General features: G+C 43.5%; 1 long non-coding RNA gene across 26 annotated transcripts in view; it reads left to right on the top strand.

The window, feature by feature from the left end:
- The window catches only part of LOC128908839 (uncharacterized), a 69346-nt gene that overhangs the window by 21219 nt on the left and 28477 nt on the right, over positions 1-19650 (top strand). For 9 of the 26 annotated variants that reach the window (XR_008466123.1, XR_008466126.1, XR_008466124.1 and 6 more), the window contains one exon: positions 241-3194. The exons of 13 other annotated variants lie outside the window; for them this stretch is intronic. This is a non-coding gene — a long non-coding RNA (uncharacterized LOC128908839). Of the gene's footprint in view, positions 1-240; positions 3195-19650 lie in introns of those variants that run through there. 4 more of the 26 variants (XR_008466134.1, XR_008466138.1, XR_008466117.1 and 1 more) reach the window with 2 other exon arrangements.

Below are 19650 nucleotides of genomic sequence, written 5' to 3'. Positions count from 1 at the left end.
TTCTAAGGCTTGGCACATGGCATTTCGAAATCCTGATTCAGGATGCAAGAATGTCTCATGACCCCTGCCATGTAAACTGGTATCTGGCCATGTTTGGAAATCAGCCGTCAATGATGACAGTAGACTAGTATGGGTGAAATGAGCAGCTTGGCTTCAGCACTAAGCAAGACTTGTTAAACATTGTAGATACAGATGTCCAATTCATATTTTGAGTAATGAATATTATGACCTTTTCTGTAGCAAGTGGTAAGAGGCTGGATCGTCTTTCTTCATCTCCTCGCTGCCTTCACAGGATTTGAAAGTGTGACAAAGTATTTCATCCCTTTACAGAATTAGGTAAGATTGGTAACCATAATTTTGTATAGAATTACATAGAAATACTCTAGACAGCCAAATACGTTGATTTAAGATCATCTATGTGGTGGCAGAGAAATCATTTCCATTTTGTTTATCTTCGTCTTGGAATAGTCAGGTTATCCAGATGACTTCAGTTGTTCGTTCTTTCAGATGAAAAACTACTCCTGCTGGTACAGGCCTGTATAATTTCTGTCCCAATGTAGCTCTTCCATGAGGTAGTTCTCCTATTTGTATTGCTTCTACATGAAAACTAAGGAATTAGAGAAACAGCATCAGAAACTCTATGTGAAGGAAATTCTCAAGGCTGTTAAGAAAATAGATTCATTAGAAATAGCGGGTTTCTGTTCTCATTCTGTGCTCACATCCCTTGGACATTTCGCTGTTATACATGGAAAGAAACATCACGCATGACTATTTAAAGTGCGTGATGTACATCTGTGCAAGGGGAAGACATCCTCTGATGTGCCCCTGGTTACTGTCCCTATGTTTTTGCCACTTAAGAGTAAATTACAGTTATTACAGGTCACTCGTGCTGCTGTGGGTTTATCAGCAATAGTTCCCCACTGTCTCCTTATCTGCCCTGTGGCATGGCTGGGTGATACACACACCCATTGCTGCTTCGCTGGCGAGGAAGTGGCAGGTGTTGCCCTGCCTTCTTCCTCTGTACTGCTTATCCTCAACTTCCTTGCACTGTGGTATGACTCAAGAAAAAAATGGAAGTGCAACTTTCGACTCCTTTTGGAGTAGTAATTTTTTTTAAAAAAAAAACAACAACTGCCATTCTCAGAGCGGCCTGAGATCTGTATTTAAGCGTGGTGGCACATTTAATTTTGTTTTCCAGAGATTTTTAACCACCTACACGCGGATAAGAATTTTTTGAAGTGTCTGTCTCTTGCTGATTTAAATGTAACTAGGTACCAAGGAGCTTTGTGGATTCAAGCCATTCTCAAAGGGTGCATGGCAACGTCCAGTGTGCTGTCTGGTGAGGAACAACAGAGTGAAGCACTCTGGGTGTAGTAAGTCATAACTTATTAATTGCTGGATTAAGACTAAAGAAATAAAGAGCTTTTTAGCAGGCCTCCATGTTTTGGGGATTTGAAGAACAGGGGGTTTTAGTGTGTATGAGGCCCATGTTATGCTGAGCGGGAATTCCCAATTCAGGGTCAAAAATACTGCAAGTGCCCTTTTACCATACAGCTGACAATTAGCTTGCTGCCGGTAGGAAAAACAATCGTTAAGTGGTGAGTGAAAGTAGCGTCAGAAACGGACCTTGACAGAGTGGTAAGATACAGTTAGACCGAGTGACATTCTTCACACCTGCTGTGGTGCATAACAGTAGCTGGCTGACTTAACCCGTGGCACTACAAGCAGAGCATTGTGCTGTGACACAGCCTGGACAGCGATTGAATTACACACCGATTAGGTCTTCGGCTTCTCTCTGTTAGTGTGGACAATGAAGAATCAGAGAAGTGGACATGAGAGCTTTAGCAGGCCTTGTGCTCTCGAACGGAGGGGGATTAGTTTGTAAATGGTAAATTGTGTTGGGGCCAAGAGTCGTAAAACTGAGCCCTTGCCCTTCTGCTGCCTCAAAGGCACAGGCTTTGCAGAAAACCCCTTCTCCCCCCTGCTTCTACCGACTGCTGTGACCAGGGGAGGGGTGGACATGTAGAATCTGCTTCTCCTTTTCTCTGCCAAAGAAGGAAGAAGACACTGGTACATTTGGACAAATTTTGCCCATCACTCTCTCTTACTATCTTTTCTGAGAAAGGGCATGGAATTAAATTAATCAATCTTCTGCCATTTCCACAGGGATGCGGATTGCCTCTCACTGAGGTGCTGCTGACTGGTTCACTGCCTGGTAAAAGGTGTCTAAGACCTGATTTAACCTGAAGCATACACTTTCTCAGGAGGTCTGCAACAGGGCTGAAGAATTGCAAATGTTGCATCCTTTCCCTCCTGTCATCTGCTTCCACGTTGAGTGCAGTATCTGTGCTGTGCTCTCAGCTCACTCACCCTGAAACGCTCCTTGTGATGGAGGTTTGTACTGAGCTGGTACAGAGCGGACTTTGCTTTTGGTGGCAGTATCCCTTGTTACCATGTCATTCATGGAGAAGATGGGTTTATCCTTGCTTTTATTCTGGGACCAACTGCTCTACACACAGGAATCAAAAGTGGCAAATCTTCTATACCCTTTTTTGTTTTTCAGTTGAAGGTCTACATCACATGAACGTCTTTGGGTTTTTTGGAGAGGTAAAGCTTTTTTTAAAAAAAACCAAACCAGGTTGAACCCAAGTTGGATAAACAACTGCATCGTGTGGCTGATACACTGCATTCCCATTCCATCTGGTCTTGTACATCCACTCCCTGTACCTATTAAATGTGATAGCTGTTAGGCGTGAGACCCGGAGATGGGAAGGACTACTTTGCCATGTAGACATTCACCTGATGGCCCCATCCTATTTTCTAGAACCAAAGATTTCACTGTGATAGTGGACATCTTAAAGCATTGCAGGAGATAGGGGGATGTAACTGCACTTGACCTGAGTTTGGATTACTCATATCTCATATCTTCGAGTTTGTCAGTAAATACCGAAGTATACAATCAATGGAAATACAACCTTCTTAATCTGTAACTACAAAAACAAGAAAAGGACAGTCTTGAAAATCCAGCAGTCTTTCAAATCATCTTAAGGCATATTGACCCTGAATCATCACAGTGAAATTCAGCAGGTGTGTTCCTATTAGTGATCTAAGAATGTAGATGTGGTTGAATACACGGAAAACTGTATCTTGTTCCAGTTATCTCTATTACTGCAATAAATGATACTAACTCTCTCTCCCTATGGATCTTATCTGATTTGTTTATAGCCTTGCATTTACTTTATTTTGAGCTGGGAAGCAATGCATACCTAGATACTGTAAGATTGTAAGAGGTTTTATGAGTATACCATTTCAAAAGAATTGCTTGTGCTCTGGTTACTAGTTTGAGCTGAGAAAAGATGCTTGTATTTCATACTCCTGAAAGCAGTAGCAGATTTTCTATAATACAGCAGTTCAGAGTACTTTGCTCATAAACTTTCAGTTCCAGAAAACTCCCAAATCTCTTGCACCTATTTTCTCTAATAGGTGGCAAATCCTTAGTACCTCCCAAAAGCTGATCACAAGTCTGTAGGGGATGAAGGCTTTGCTTTGGTTCATTTTTTTTTAAAGCTCATTAAGAAATTATGAATGAGATAAATTCAGCTGTTGCTCCACATAGTTACTACTGATAACTGGTAGTTCATTTTCGAAATTGGAAAATAAGAGCTGTTCTAAGTAGCCGCCGTTGGTTTTGACAGTATGGAATATTTCGAAGGTAAGTTTTAAAGGAAAAAAAAGAAAACCAGTCATTCACTGGTGCTGATACAGGAATGACAGAGGTTAATACCACTGACATCATGTTGGAACTGTATAGCGTTTTGTTAATGGTTATTAATGCCCTGCTGTTGGGAGACAGACAGTGCCAGCTGCCAGTTAGTGTGGTGCCTCTCTGCGGGTGTGCCTAGAGGTCTGCTCGGAAAGGAGAGGGGCATGAGGAAGATTCAAGTCTGCTCCATACCTTGTCACCCCTCCACTGAAACAGGAGGAGAGGAAATACCGAGAGAAGGTAGTTGCAGCACCTTGCTCCTGTCTCTGCTGACTTCAGAACAGGCCTCAGAGAGTGAAGCAGGAGCAGAAAATATCTACAGAGCCACGTCCAGAAGACACTGAGGACTTGTGTTCAGTTCAGAGAAGCATGCATGGAAATGATGCCAGTAGGCCTGGGGAAAAAGCCTACGTTCATGTAAGAGAGCCTTAGAGCATTGGACATCAGTGGAAAGAAGTCAGAAATGGTATACAGTGAAGAAAAAAAGCCCTTGAGAGGAAGGGGAAGGAACTTTGTAATGGCAGAATGATGATGGATATAGAGCAATTAATTAGCTTTCACTACATCATATTAATTGTGCATCCAGATTTATAGGTTTATCAACCTCACTTGGGGCTAGCGATTACTTTGTGAAATGCCTTTGAATTTCATCCACCATAAGGGAATGAAAGAGATACCGAAAGCTGCAATACGTCAGTGTAGCATATCACATTGAGAAAGGCATTTTTATCAGTCTTTATGAACACAGGTTTAAGCCAGCATTAGATTATTCCTTAAGTGTATTGTTGTTATGACAAATCTGAAAGGAGCTAAAAGCATTTCAGTAGATGAAAAAAGGAAACTTTTCTTTCCTTTCCCACAGCCTGGACCCAAAGTGGGATTGCCAGCCAGGTTTACGCAGCCTGGCCTTGTAAACTCACAAGCACCCTCTGGTGAATGTCAGTGGAACTGGTAGAGATCAGCTATGAGTCCTGCGGGAGGAACCTGCTCACCAGGCCTCTCCAAATCATTCAGCTTCTAGATCTCTTCAGGTCTAGGTGAGATCTCTTTTTAATGATCTAGGTCATTTCTGAAGGATACAATGGCAGTATGGCCAGTGGGGGTTATTCTGGGGGGTTGTGGTTCTGGTGGTTTTTTGAGTGTAAGAAAATATGGTAACAGATTCTGTTGCCTTTTATTATGCTTATAATGCATGTAACCGACCCTTGAAGCTTGATTTATTGTTCTGGAGTTGTAGCTGATGAAAAGGAAGTTAAAAGTAATTTCCAAAATCTGCTCAATAATAGCTGAACGTCTTATGGAAGAGCAGCAATCAGGTATGCTCCAATGCACTGAGACTTTGGTTCTTCTCCTGGGTCTGTTTGAAGTAGTTTGTTTCTTTCAGGTTTTGACTATGTTGTCATTTCCCTCTGTTGCCCGACTGGTACCTGTGTGGAAGTTAATCATCCTTTATTTGTGTAAACATGAACTGCTTGTCTGGAAACCTGCGTGGAATGGCTGAAGTCGTGCACCACAGGCTGGTTATCAGCATATGTAACTGCTATGTACAGAATTGCTCATCACCCTATTTCTGGCTGGGTCTTCTGGGTTTTTTTTGAGCTGAATCCTGAGTCTGTTTATTAACCCTAATGGGGAGGGGCCGGGGGGGGGGGGAAGGGAGTGCTGTTCTGCCTTCATTAAAAGATTATAGGACTTTTGAGTTGGTCAAGACAGCGACAATTAGTGAAGACTTCTTCATGATGTGTTGTATTGCTTGTTTGATCGCTGTAGAGATGAGTAACTCCCTAACTTGAAACAATGCATGCCAAGGGAGCCTCTCCCTTGCGATGTGTTCCTTCCCTATATGTGCGACAGCAGCAGCATAAAGCTCACTTAATTATTAAACAGACTTTTAGGAGTAAAGTCATTATACCTTTCTCCTAGAAACAGGTCATATCCTAAATGGCTTCACTTAAACAAGTCCAGGATTTTTAGTATGAGAAATGCTGAGAATAACTTGTTTTCATACTTTTCTTCTCCCCTTCTTACAAAAATGTTACAAAAATGCACTCCTGTTACTTCTTGGGAGGTGTCTTAATTCAGCATAGGTTTGCATATGAGAATAGGTTTACAGAGTTGTGTTGCCGAATTGACAATATCAGAGGAAGGTATAACAGCATAAGGAAGAAATAGAGCTGCACACCTCTGAAAGGTGCAAACCACAGATGTGAACAAGCTGCAACGCTGTTCACACAATGAAGGAAATGAGGGGAACTTACTTCATTGACAGCTGAAGACGTTAAAGAAACCCTTGCGTAGAAAGGATCCAGCCAAACACTGAGCATGGGACTTGGCTGCTGGGAAGCAGGTGATGCTCCAAAGCTTTTTTTCTATAGTGGAGCACAGTATAGAGTGAATGGGCTTATAAACATGAAAGCTTCAGTCATGTGCCTCTAAAGAACATCTCTTAAACTTCTATCCATTATAAATAAAGCAGATTAAAAGGGGAAGGATTGAAGGATTTTCCTCAAGTCGTTAAATATCTGGAAACAGTCAGGTGAATCAGACTTGTCTTAAGAAAAGAATGTTGTAATATGTCAAACTTGTAGGCTAGCATAAGCATCTGTCTCTGAATCTGCACATAGGCCATCATCAAACTGCAGAACAGCGTTCATAAGAACAGTGCAGGATTTTGGTTAGTAAGGCTTAAGGAGGAGGGCAACTCCTTGTCTTCAGAGACTGCTTTCTTCTTAAAAATAGAGGGCTTAGTTGCCATTGCCACAACTCTGTGGCGATTGGCAGTGCTTCAGCCTGATCTATGAATTTAAAACACATTTGATCTGTATGATGGTGCTTACTGCCAGGTCCTGCCACTCCACCTGAATAGCTGTAACATGCTCATAAATCAGGGGAGAGCATTCCTCTGTGACACCATCCCAAACGCCCTACTGAGCCGAAGCCTGTGTTAGCCATCAACGCCTCCTACATAAACATGTCATACTTTAAAGTAGGGTCTTACAAAAAGCACAAACAATATACTGGCATAGAGGGGCCACACAAAGTCAAGAGCTGTTAAGTAGGGGGAAGAGGAGGAGGAAAAATCACTTGATGATAAATATATCTATACGAGATACACGTGGAAAGAAAATAGCTAAGCCTAGGTTACATTCCTTTCAAAGTGAAACAGTCAAATGTGGAAATTGTTGTCTTATTCCTCGTAAAACTTTGAAGTTAGGAGTCACCAGGAAGGTAATGGTGCAGGAAACTTTGACTCCTGTTGCATTCACTTCAGCCTGGCCAGTGACTCTACCTCACACCACGTGCATCACTGTTTCTTGCTTAACAAGACGTGCATGTTGGATCTTTGTGCAAGATTAATTGCTTTTCTGATTTTAAAATGGTGTAGTTACGAAGCATGAAGGATTTCTTTACAGGACCACTTGAAACCCTCTGTCGTGTGCCATGAGGTTGTGTATCTAGATATTGAAGTACTCCGTGTATCTGATCAAGTAATAAAAAAAGCTGTTTTGCAATTGGTCCACTATAGAAAGCTGAGTAAGAACTATGGCTTGGTCCTTTATGTGCATTCAAAACTACTTAGAAAGTCTCGCTTAAAGTCACCTTTTCTTCTGGTGCCAACATTGTGGCTGGTAGCTCCCGTCTACCTGATCTTAATCCTTGCACAAGCTGATGCCAATTTTAGGCACAGTGAGAGAAATGTTAAGGAACATCTCGAGCACACCTTCATTATAGTGCACAGCTGACTGCCTTGTGAAACTCATGTGTTTGTCTTGGTGCAGCCTTTGATCTGAACTGGTAAGGAAAGTGCTCCCAACAACAGCAGCTGGAACACACACAGCCAAAAGTGACACCAGGCTGTAAACAGTGGCTCCAGCCGTCCTTGTCAGATGGGCCACAAATCATGGGGGCTGACAGGTGCCTGTGCTGGTGTCTTGCACGCAGGGTGTGCCTTGGTGTGGAGCAGCAGGTAGGAAACCTGCGTGGTGGGTGGCCAGCTTGTGACTTCAGTACAAATAATACAAATTCTCTGCTTAGGAGCAGCCTGTTGCACAGCTGGGAGCAGAAACAGAAACTTTCTTTAAAGTGGACTGACTACTGCTTACGCTCTGACTTCAAGGTGGGTTGGCAGCACCATGTAGATGCACTGCGAAGGCGGGATATATTCTCCATCTCAAAGCCGAGCTGCTCAGACAGATCCAGCGGCCTTGGTTGCATTAGTATTTCTGTATAAACCACAAACTGCTGTCTCGCTGTTTCCGCCATCACTTCCCTCAAATGCGTCTTAAACTTCTGCCACTAACAAACTGGTATCAGTAGCTTGTAATTAGTAACAAACCGTTACTTTAAACCAGTTCTGTGTTCTGTAACAGTCATGATAACCTTAAGGTTAACCTGCAGTGTTAAGTGGTTTTTGTGGAACACCTGAGCCTGCAGTTCCCTAGTTGCTCATACTGGTATCCCGCCTTCTGCACCCAGGTTTGTTACCCAAGGAGGGAGATCCAGAATGCAAAGAGGGAAGCATAAGCAGGCTTCATCCTGGAAGGGCTTCAGGGTGTTTGGACATGGACTTTTTTTTTAGGGATATCTAATCTATCACTGGGAGTAACTTCACTTTTCTAAATGTAGCTGGAGGAACTGATGAGCATTACTCTGCTGTGGAAGCCTGAACCGTATTTAATATCTGTGATTGATTGTGATGACCCTCCAAAAATGCACATGGGAGACATGACACAATCTCTTTCCACAGCCTGCTTAGAATTGATTTTTACTGGCTTACCCTCTGCCTGTATACATTAATTTCTGTGCTGCTCTTATCCCCTCACCACCTCCTTCTGTAAATAATTTAAGGTCTTTAGAGTGTGATCCAAAGCAACCAACCTGGAGGAGACTGCCGCTTTTCATCTTAACACCTTGTTCATGTTAACTGGAAGCAAGTCTCACTTCATGTAGGCAGCGTAGTGCCTTGTAGCAGGTCTGTGCTTTTACATCCCAGCCTTCAGTGAAGCAGGCGAGCTTTTGGTCGGAGTGAATAGCTTCAACATAACTTTTTTTTTTTTAGAAGCACAAGGCAAAGGCTGAAACAGCAGCTCTAAACATGCGCTGCCCTCGGGAGAGGCTCCTTGCTGCTGTGCAGCTGTTGTGAGAGCCGAGGAGGACGTGGGCCTCCGTAGGGGAGTGCCACATGTGCTTAGGCAGCTCTTGGCAGTCAGCAGTCCTGCCTGAAGTCAACTTCTGTTTAGGTGGTATTTTTTTTTTCCAGAGAGTCACTTGATAGGGTGTAATCCTGTAAGATGCTCAGCAAAGAAGCTGATACAGTAAAGTATTTCTGCAGATGCTTAATTTTCAGTGAATAAGTGGTCCTTTTATGTGGGTGGGAGCACTCATGTGCTTAAAGTTAAGCATGTGCTTAAGTGCTTTCTTGGATCAGGGCCAAAATGCTAATGTGCTGGAGGTTCCCTTGCTTTCTCAAGTAACAGGCAGTGTTTGGGACCTTCATATGGACCCCTGGGCCTGCAGGATTACTGAAACACACCCATGACTGACAAGTATTAGACACTTAGGTTCTTAAACTTTTCATTTTTAAACTTTGTGAGTTTTTCCTATATTATGGCTTTTACACTTTGCATACAAGAATAATTCTTGCCTAGGCCTGTGGCAGACTTGAAGAAAAATCTATTTGATTACTTCAAATTATTTTTATTTAGTAGGATATTTTATTTTTCAATTTGATAAAAAAAAAAAAAGCTTCCTGCAGCATCTTCTGCTTTGACCCTAGTACCTTATCTTTAAACTCTTCGTGCTACACTTCTGGAAGAAAAGAAGCCTTTGACAGGCACCGCTAAGATGTTAATTAAATTCAAACTACTGGGAGTCTCTTGTGTGATGTTGCACTTACTGATAAATAAACTGATAATATGCTTTGATGACAACAGTGGTAACAAGCCCAAAGGACATGTGTTGGATGTGACAGTGGTGTGCACCTGTCTTGGGCAGGGGGCACTGGGTCTTCCCCGGTGGCAGCCTAATCGCTGAGAGTGACAGACGCTCTCTGCGCTGGCCGGACAGACTGAGGAACGTAGCAGGGTGTTGTGAGTCTAAATACACAGCTGCTTCTCAAATTATAATGCAAAGGTTCAGAGGTCAGTGCAGTAAAAGCAGATAAAATTATGCTTTCCACCACCACCATGCTACATCAAAATGGGAAATTGTTTGTTTTATAGTGGGTCTGTCAAGCTATTTGCCTCTACTATAGCAAACACATGAATTTTTCAGATCAGTTGTAGTACTTTAAAAATAAAGGGGTCTGTTTCCTAAATACCATGTTAGAGATTTCTTTCTATCCACTGTTGTTCTTTGGTGCTGGAAAATAGAAGAACATTTTAGACTTTAAAGTGTTTGCTCTGTGGACAGCCTGGAATGAGGTGGACAAGCTTCGAGGCTTGGCAGCAGCGTGAGGATGCGGGGCTGGCAGTGCCGCAGGATTTGTCTGCTCCAGCCGTGCTCTGTGTGGGCACGGCAGCCCGTGGGCTCTCTCTCAGATACCTGCGACTTGAAGCTAAGCTGTGGGCAGATGGCTGTACACATGATGAGCCGTCTAGGTTAATAACCTGGGCAATGATGTTGTAAGCCATTCTGTGCAGAGCTACTGCTTCTGTTTCTATTTAGCAAATAGGGCAGATCTTTATCCTGTGTGCAGCATCCATTCACTTTTCTCAAAATTGAGCGTTTCTGTTTCCAGCCACACCTTCTGCCTTCAGCAATGGTTTCTAAAGGAACAGTGCAAGTGTTACCGTCCTCTCTTCCAAACTGTGGACTGCCAGTCTCAGATGACTTCCTCCAGAGTGGATGGTCCCAAGGAAATTGTGTGGTGCTCCTTGTTGATTTGAGGTGGTGCTCTGTGTCAGGGCTCAGAATACTTCTGAATGTCTTGATCTTAGGGGTTTGTCCAAGGTGGACCTGTTGAAGCATGCGAATTTTGGGACAGCCCTCTGCCAAGCTGGTGCCTGGACCTTGTCTTGCTATTCATGTAAGGAGACAGCACTCAATATGAGCTCAGACTGTCTGCAGATCCCACTTGGCCCTTGGAAGAGTTTGGGGGAGGCGATACTTCTCAAGCTGTCATCCCCCGTCACCGTAGGGCAGATGGGGAGTAGCTGGAGGCCATGCGAAGTACCCAAAGGTGCGCTAAGCCCTGGAAGCATTGAGACTTGCCACAGGCAGTGGTGCCCACCATAAAGCTGGTCATAAGCATGTTTCAGTAGGTGAGATGGTGAGGATGGCTCTTTCTTCCTGGCTGGTCTATGGGGCAGTTTAGATACAGCCAGAAAAACAGTTTGAAATGAGCTTGGTAAACACCTCTAGAACTGCTTGTTTAGTCACTCTGTATTTATCGGGAGGCTGAAGGGAAGAGCCTCTCTGGTGTCCTTTCCACTCTGGAATTTGTACTGAATGAGGGATGGGGCTTATAAGAAACTTGCTGACCTAAGAGTGTGACCCAGGCTGGAAAAAACATAAGAATTCAAACATGTAGGGTATGTGATGCTTTCTCCAGCTTTGACTTTTTTTGAGTTCCCTTTTATTATGAATTGCTTGTTAATTTTTTGTTAAATTCTTTGACCATAACTGTGACCAAAGAGAGGAATGCATTTGACAAGTGCAATAAAGCAACTGTTCCATGTTTATGGTAAGTGCTATACTTTTATGCTATTAATTCAAATTGCCTGGATTCTTATAAAACTGGGACAGTGTAGGATTACCTACCTTGCTGTAACACAGTTGAAATGGATCATACTACAAAGTAGTACACATCTCCCTATCAAATTTTAGAGGAAATAATTTTGGAGTCATAGGGTAGGCATATATCTCTGGAGCACAAGTGTTGTAGATGCGTTTTTGTATTCAGCAACAGTTCCAAGTCTCTACAGAGAAATAACAGAAAAATGCCATTAAGTAAAATAGAATAGTTCAGTGTAAAAAGAATAAGAGTTGCAGTGCATGTGAGGTAATGACACTTGCTAGGGTACAGATAACTTCAAAAATGCGTTTTTCTGCCGTACTGTAAATAAGCAGAGAAGATGCTGCTAGGTGACTTCAGTAGTCAGTCCTCTTTGAAGAGGAAAAGCACTGAGAAGTGTATGTGGGGAGGCTCTTGAAGTATTGCGAAGATACTAGTACTGAAGGCTACATGGTGAAGCTTCCTTTGAACAGACTTCTGCTGAAAACCAGAGGTGTGTGAATAAAAATTGGTTATTTTCTTCAGTTTGGTAGCTGGACAGGCGGGGGAAAATTAACTGGGGCCAGAAAAACTTCTTAGAGAATGAAGAAAGCATTAATGTGTTCTAAGAACAGGAGACCACTTCAGTTTGGGGGATTTTTAAACTTATTTTTCTAAATAAAAGCAAGAAATCTTTTTTTTTCAGAGTAGAGTTCAGAAGTCATTTACAACTCCAGAGTACCTGTGGGAGGGAGCATGGGGGTCTCTACCTCTATGTGCGACCAGTAGGGTGAGCATGTATGTTACAAAGCTGCTGACACTGTCCTGTGAGCCCGGCAGAGCTGAAAAAGGGCTCCAAATTCAAGTTTGTGGATCCAAAAATAGTTCTGAGCCCTGAGTGAAGAATATGAATTGGAAAAGCTAACAAACATAACTATCGTGCAGTACCTGAGTTCCCATGCAGATGTAACTTCAAAATATAGTGCTTTCTTTAGCACTGGGGGAGGGGAATGGGGACGGGGCAGGACTGGCACCCCCAAATAATCTGGGAAGCCTCTCCTAGTTAAACGTTGCCCAACACTACTTGAGTTTATGGTCAGTTCAGACAAGTAATTAAATGCTAACTGTTGAAATGCACTTAAATATGCTTAAATTTTCTTTGAAGCCTGGTTCTAAAGATTTTTGGTACTGGAACAAAGATGAGCTGCTCTGCTATCGGTGTCTCCTTCTGGGGAAGAGCTGTCTGCTATGGTCTACTTGATCTTAGTGTCCATGGTGCTCTCGGTCACTTCTGGTCAATGACCGCAACCGGATAGCCAGGGCTAAGTCTTCATCATCTTGTTAAAGTGACTCTACTGAAAAGCACAGGACTGGTCACCATGACAAGAATAGCTTCTATTTGTATTTAGGATCTGAGTGGGACCAAGGCACTTGGATTTCAGAGGTGGCTGCTGGCGTAGCGAAATGGCTAATCCCTCTTTTTGTCAGCTCCTCAGCTTGAAGAGAAACTTCTCTCCTTTGCTGCTTAGTTTCCTTGTGGTGGCTGTGGGGGGCAATCTAGGTACCTACAGTGTCTACTATGTTAGTTTCAGCTTTAAGTATCTACTAATGAGTTACTATGCAAATGTATGGGTGGCTTCTCGAACTGCAGTATTTGAGACTTCAGTGTTGCTTGAACTTGAGAGGTCGGTGGACCTCACTGTTCATCTTGGATTCTTTTTTTATTGTCAGACTTCTGTTCTGGAAATGCCGATATGCTCCTTGCTGTCACCCTCAGCAGTGACAAGCATAAGGCAACCAAAAGGGACTCATCACTAATCCTGCAAAATTAATTTCATAACAGAGTTGATCACTGAACAAGCAAATATAGATGGGAAGACAGTGTAAGATATCCTCAGGTGGTTTGAGGCAACTTTCTCCTATAAACAAATGCTAACAGTTTTCACTTTTGATACTGTTCTTGAACTCTTGCATTTTATACCACTATCTTAATCACTTCAGTGCCATGGTGTTCGCTCAGGTCTTTAAGGTGACTTTTAACACTAGTGGCAGAAAGAACATCTGTGGTATGTCAGCATCAACCAGTGTGTGTCATTCCCTGCCTGTCATGTTGATTTATTTTTTTCTTCCTTGTGCATGAGAAGCGGGCTTGTATTTGAGGTTTTTACCTTACACCCGTGTCCTCTCTTCTGAAAACAATGTCCCTACTAATATTTAGCAATTCTATTCATCTAAGCAGTTCCTAAAGAAACTTTTCTTCAAAGATTTGGGAGGGTAGAACTAGAATACTGAAACTGTCTGCTGCTTGGGCAGGCTTTCTGCCATATGTGCCTTTCTTAGAGTCCACTGTTAGATGCACAGTGGAGTCTGAGATGTGTAGGTCATCACAGGCTATACATTATTCTATAGCTAAAGCCAACTGTAATTTCAAGTGCTCCACGCTGATCTCTTCCCCTCATGCATTATTTCCTTGTGCAGCATTAGCAAGCCACATGCTGATCCACTGTTGCTTCATGGGTTTAGAAAATAATCTACAGGCCCACAATGATGTAAAACATTAAATATTGTTTTAAGTATTGGAGGCGCCATCCTGCCTACACGGTATTTAGGGTGGGCGGCATGCCAGCATGTTTGCTGGCATGTGGCTGAGAAATGGAGCATGCCCGCTCACAGCGGACAAATCAAAGCCCAGGACAATAAGGCAAGAATGATGACAGACAGAAAAGGGCTGGTTTATGGGTTGTACTGTTTGACCATAATATCAGCTTTGGAGACTATACTGTCTGGAGGGCTAAGAGTTTCTTTCTACACTCCTGCCTTACTGCCTGCACCTGCCCATCTGAGGGCAGGCAAGAATGAAAGGGCACTTTATAGATCTTCCAGGAGCTTGTTAGTTATTGCATAGTGGGTTCACACTAGCTGCTTAATACACGTTCTGTCACTCTCAGCATTGCCAAATAACATAGGGCTGAATGCATTTCTCCTTGATTTGCTTCCCTCTTTGCAAGAGCAAAAAGCCTGTATGTACATGCATGGGGAGAGCTGTGGAAGCCTGTGTGCTGCATGTGTGACTGACACGAGTCACTGTCAGGTAGGAGCTGTGAGCCTAAGCATGGGAGCTGGAAATAACACTTTCACCCCCATCTTGGGGAATGCCTCTTCAAGGTTCATCTGCGTGTGCGTGGGGAGCATAGATGGGGTACTGTCTACTGCACCATTTTGGGAACACTCTGTGGAGAACCCGTATGCAGACACCTCTGAGCTGTGCCTTTTCTTTCTGCGCCAGAGGAGTTAGTTGCCTCTTCCTGTGGAGTGGCTCACCTTCACTCTGTGCTAGTTATCCTAGCTGGTGTGCATGGAGTCCTGATGGACTGCTCTTTAGCCTCTGGCTTTCAGCAGTGAATCCATGCCTGGCTTCACCTTTCAGACGGGAACAGCTAGGAGAGAGGATGTTTTTTCTTTTCCTTTTCTTTTCCTTGTGTTTGTTTGGACCATGGAGGTATGAGTAACCATAGGGGGTCAAACTTTCCATATTGAAAAGCTGCAGTTGCATGATGTCAACCTAAAAGCTGCAGAACCTCTGATGGTGGCAAGTGTGGTGTGTGTAACTGCTCACCCCTCTGGGCACAGCCTGCCCATCGATGTGCATCTGTCAGGCACAAACTGTGCTAGCTAGCTTTATGCTGTGTCTGCTGCCTAAGGACTGATGACCTTGACCTTACCTGCTGTGTTTGAGATGTTGGGAAACCATCAGTCACCTTTAACTTCCTCATCACTACATCAGCTCCTGTCTTTGCTGTCAAATTCTTTGGAAGGCTGAGCAGTCGTCCTTTGCAAGGTGCTCCTGTGTGTTTGAACTCACAGCACAGTGACTGAGGTTTTGGAAGGGAAAAGCTTCAACTACTGTTGGGAGCATCTCCCATGAATTACTAATTTTAATACAGTTCAGAATATTACAGTGTCTGTGTGGAAGAGGCAGGAGAAAAGGGTTGCCCATGAATACTATTGGTACTAATAAGCATGCCATTAATGCAGACAAAGGTATTTATATACCTACCCTTTAATGCATGTGAATGTGCTAATTCTGTGAGAACTTGCAAAGCCACAAGCTATATGAACTTGGATGCCACTAACTTAATGCATTATTTCTCCTTTTCTCCGTAGATCCTTCTAACACCAAATGCACACAAGAGCTTCAAAGGCATACCACAACTTAAATCTGTCCTTCATGCTTTCACTTCCTTCATTTTGCTGTGGCAAAGCCAGCTTGTCACTGGCTCTAGATTCAGGCTTTTAAATATAAGCAAACTATAACAGTTCATGTTACCTGGCCCGGCTGGGCTGGAAATAGGCACCTTGTCTCTTTAGAAAAGCAGGCATCTCTCATCCACTGGACTTAAACTCCTCATCAGTCTTGAAATATTTCTCACTGCTCCCACCCCCCAAGTTACAGCTTATTTGTCCAAATCTCTTAGTTCTTATTTCCAGAAACTGCTATATCTCAAAGGTCATCTGAAAAGATTACAAGTGTGACTAATATAGATAAGGTACCTGACCTAATTTTCATGTAGTTAGCCCAGATTACTTGCTGAAGTTGCTTTCTTTTCTAAGAGATGAAAGCAAGCCACGCAGAGTATTGGTGTGCAGTCTTAGAGCTTTTATAGGACACAGATGAGACTCCTGAATTGTCCTCATTAGATGCTTAAGTCTGCATTTGCTTAGACTCTGTTTTGGAGAGTTGCTGTAATTAGTTAAGTTGGAAGACAAAACGAGTGAAAACCAGAAATACAACTTAGCTACAACCCCCTAAATGTAGTACTCTATATTTTTACCCTAGCTGATTGGATAAGATGGCAGGTATGTAAGCAATACTCTCCACTTCTGCGTGTCCCAGCGTGCTGTTCCTTCCCTCGCTGGCCAGCAGCAGGCAGTGGTCTCCTGTCATGGTCAGGTGCACAGTCAGTCTCTAACCTGAACTGCGGAGTTCAATGAGATTACCTCTGAGTGTATGCGATAGACTTGACAAGACGGAGAGCAAAAGGAAGATATTGCTGTAAGGCTATGTATGTTGTCTGTGAATGTAGAGTCACTCGCCTTCTCTTCTTTCTCTGAGCTGTGACTAATCAAAAGACCCATGCTAGGTTGTTTCTGAAGAAGATACTCCCCCATTTAACTGCTCTGCATACATAGTTTCAGCCTGAGCATACATACTTTGCTTCTGGTGTATTGGAAAAAATGTGATAATGTGTAAAACTGAAAATTATGTGTGAAAGACATGAAGATGCACAAAATGATGAAATTCCATGGGTAGGAGGATCTTGTTAAATGGACTTAAGAAATTCTCATCAATATAATTTTAATGTGGTTTAGTGGGTTCCCCCCTGCGCCTCCCTCCCCCCCCTCCCCCCAATGTCTTATTCATATGATAATAAAATATTTTGTTCCACCAACAAAATGGAGCATTAGCTTAGATTACTGGATTACTCACAGCAGAAACATGGCTGTTATGTGCAAACTTTCTATGTTCTGCCAAGGTCAGTTTGTGGGGGTTGAGATGAAACTGTTTCCTAAACTGTGAAAGTGATCCCGGGTACCCAGCCTGCTGGAATTCCTGGAGGTTTTATGGATTCCATCTCCTTTAAGCCCACTAGCAGTGTATCTGATAATGCAGACTCTCTTCCTGCCTGCATCACTCTAGTGACTCTCTTAGGAAAGCACTGCTTTCTTTTGACTCTTCTGACTTCTTTTGTCTTCTGACTCCTTGTTTGCCTCCCGAAGGAGCACTTAACAGCAGCCTTTTCTGTAGATAACTAAGGCAAAAGAGACTTCAGGTATTGGAAAGGATGAATGTAACAGACTCATGTTTGACTATGATGGCAAATCTACAATGGGAATTGGAGGGCATTGGATTATACTCAAATCTACTTCTATAACACCTAGGAAAGGTGTTACCTGCTGTCAGCAGTTCAGTGGCGATCCTGCTGCTGACCTGGGTGGGCACCGCCTGTGCTGTTGTGCAGATACAGCCCGAGGTGTTTTGCAGCCCAAGGGGAGGTGCAGTGGCCAGGCACAGCATGGCCCAGGGACCCTCGCTGCCTGTGACCAGATTTTGGGGCTGACAGGCTCACATGAGTAACTACCTGAAGCCAACCCAAGAGGCAGAGTTATACCCAGGTAGCTTTATGTGGCTCTAATCTGGCTCACTCCTTCACTGAGAACCCTAATTTGGGAAGGGCGAGTGAAAAGTCTTGTATCAATTGGGTGATGGAAACAAAAGGTAGGAAAATAGGTTTTGGCCTGGGGCTGAGGATCTGCAGTGGGCTTGCTCTTCTCACCAAGTTGGAGGGAGCATGCACTTGCTGGCCCTATGACCAGGCAGGTCTTAGTGGTGCCTGAAGGTTACTGGAAAGACCACTCCTGAGGGTGCCTTCCAAAGCTACAAATATATTTCCTCCTGTGTCAGGCTGACTTTGCATTTCCCCCCCTCCAGTTCATAAACTGCTGCTGGTCTGGCTGTGCTTGCCCAGCGCTAGTGCAGGTGACCACGGCCTCAGCCACCAATTTCCAAATTGGCACCAAAGCTTCCAATTTCTGATGGCTCAGAACAGAGCATGCTGTGGGAAAGGTTACTGTTAGACACGTGCACCAAAATGAAGGTGTCAGAGTGGTTTCTTTAACTGCTTGAAGTGATGCAGTTACAAACCATACCTGTTTATGAATGTGTTTTATGGAAGAGTATGGAAGACTAATAGAATTAAGCTGATTAGCAGTTTTATCTGTGTAGGTGCTGCTTTTCTCTATGTAACGTAATCCCTAAGGTCATTTAATGCATCTCCTTGATGTTGGCTAGGAACTGGCCTCACTTAAATTCAGGGCTTGCATGCAACTATGGAAAGTTTGGTGCATGTTTTTAGGACAACACAAACCAAATATTTGCCTCAGCAGAAGCAGAGAGCTTGTGCTGAAGTGCACAGAGGTGGCCATGCTGCTGTGGCACAGGAGTTGACTAGAGTTAAGCCTAGATGATGGAGGTACTGGTCCTTCAAGGGCAGGACTCACCAGGCCTGTCTTAAATTGATGGTAGTCTTTAATTGAGAGGAACACATTCTCTGTCTGTGAGGCATCCCACTTGTTAACTCAGACCCAGATTTTATTCCTAAATCTTCACTTATCTTCCTTCTGATTTTTGAGATCATTCACTCTTTGCCTGTGCTATACAGGATATTCATTCAGGGCTTAAAACCCAAGGGACAGCTGACTGCTGGGATTTCCATGCTTCCACAATGTAGCTGGCGGACTTGGATTCTGGGAAGCTCTGTCTTAGGGTTGGACCTGAAGATGAAGGTTCTGTGTAAGGACAGAAAATAGAACTAAATTCTAAGACCTAGAAAGAAGTAGCAGTGAGCAGAAAGATGTCTTCCCTCAGCTGAAGTAGCTGCTCTTTTCAGATCTGTAAAGAGGACCTGAACTTGCTTTAAAGTACAGCTGAGATCTCGGGTACATCTCCGCTCTAGTGTATTTACTGTCTGAACAGAAAAACAATGCACTACAGCCTCACCCTAATTTTGTCTGAATCGGCTGCCACTACTATGGAGCAGAAGCAAGAAAAACCCAAAATTAATATCTAAATAAACAGCCCATTTATTTGATGACAACTGTTGCTCTCCATTTCAGGGTTCAGAAAGCAGCCAGGTCAGTGAGATAATGAGAACACCAGAGCTGTGCAGACTTGGGGGAGGTGGGGGGTAAAGAAGAAAACAGAACACTCTTTTTGTAGCTTGGAGCTAAGGGGATTCAGCCAAAGGTTAATTGCTTTCTACCCTAAAATGCTGTGAAGTGTTGCTGCATGGTGTCATACAGCTGCTTCGTTCCAGCCTAGGGGTGTCTGTTTCACTGGTGGGTGGCATGAGCCAATATCCTTTTCTTAACCGCACGGGGGTGTTACAAGGTCTCTTGAATTAAGACTTCCAAAAATCTGGTAGAGCTTGGTTGGTATTGTTTAGGATGTCACTGCACCATGGAAGCAGTGAGCAAAAATACCAAAGGAGCAGCCTCTCTGTCTCCTTGCTTCTCCCTCGCCGGCAAAAATGTGGAGAGGGAGTGAGTGGTAAATTCTTGATGCATGAGCCCAACATAGTTGGGAGGAGCTGGGGACTCGAGGAAAGGGGCAAAC

Source organism: Rissa tridactyla, chromosome 4 (genome assembly GCF_028500815.1).
Source record: "Rissa tridactyla isolate bRisTri1 chromosome 4, bRisTri1.patW.cur.20221130, whole genome shotgun sequence".
Taxonomy (NCBI): domain Eukaryota; kingdom Metazoa; phylum Chordata; class Aves; order Charadriiformes; family Laridae; genus Rissa; species Rissa tridactyla.
This window is presented reverse-complemented; position numbering and strand designations above follow the sequence as displayed.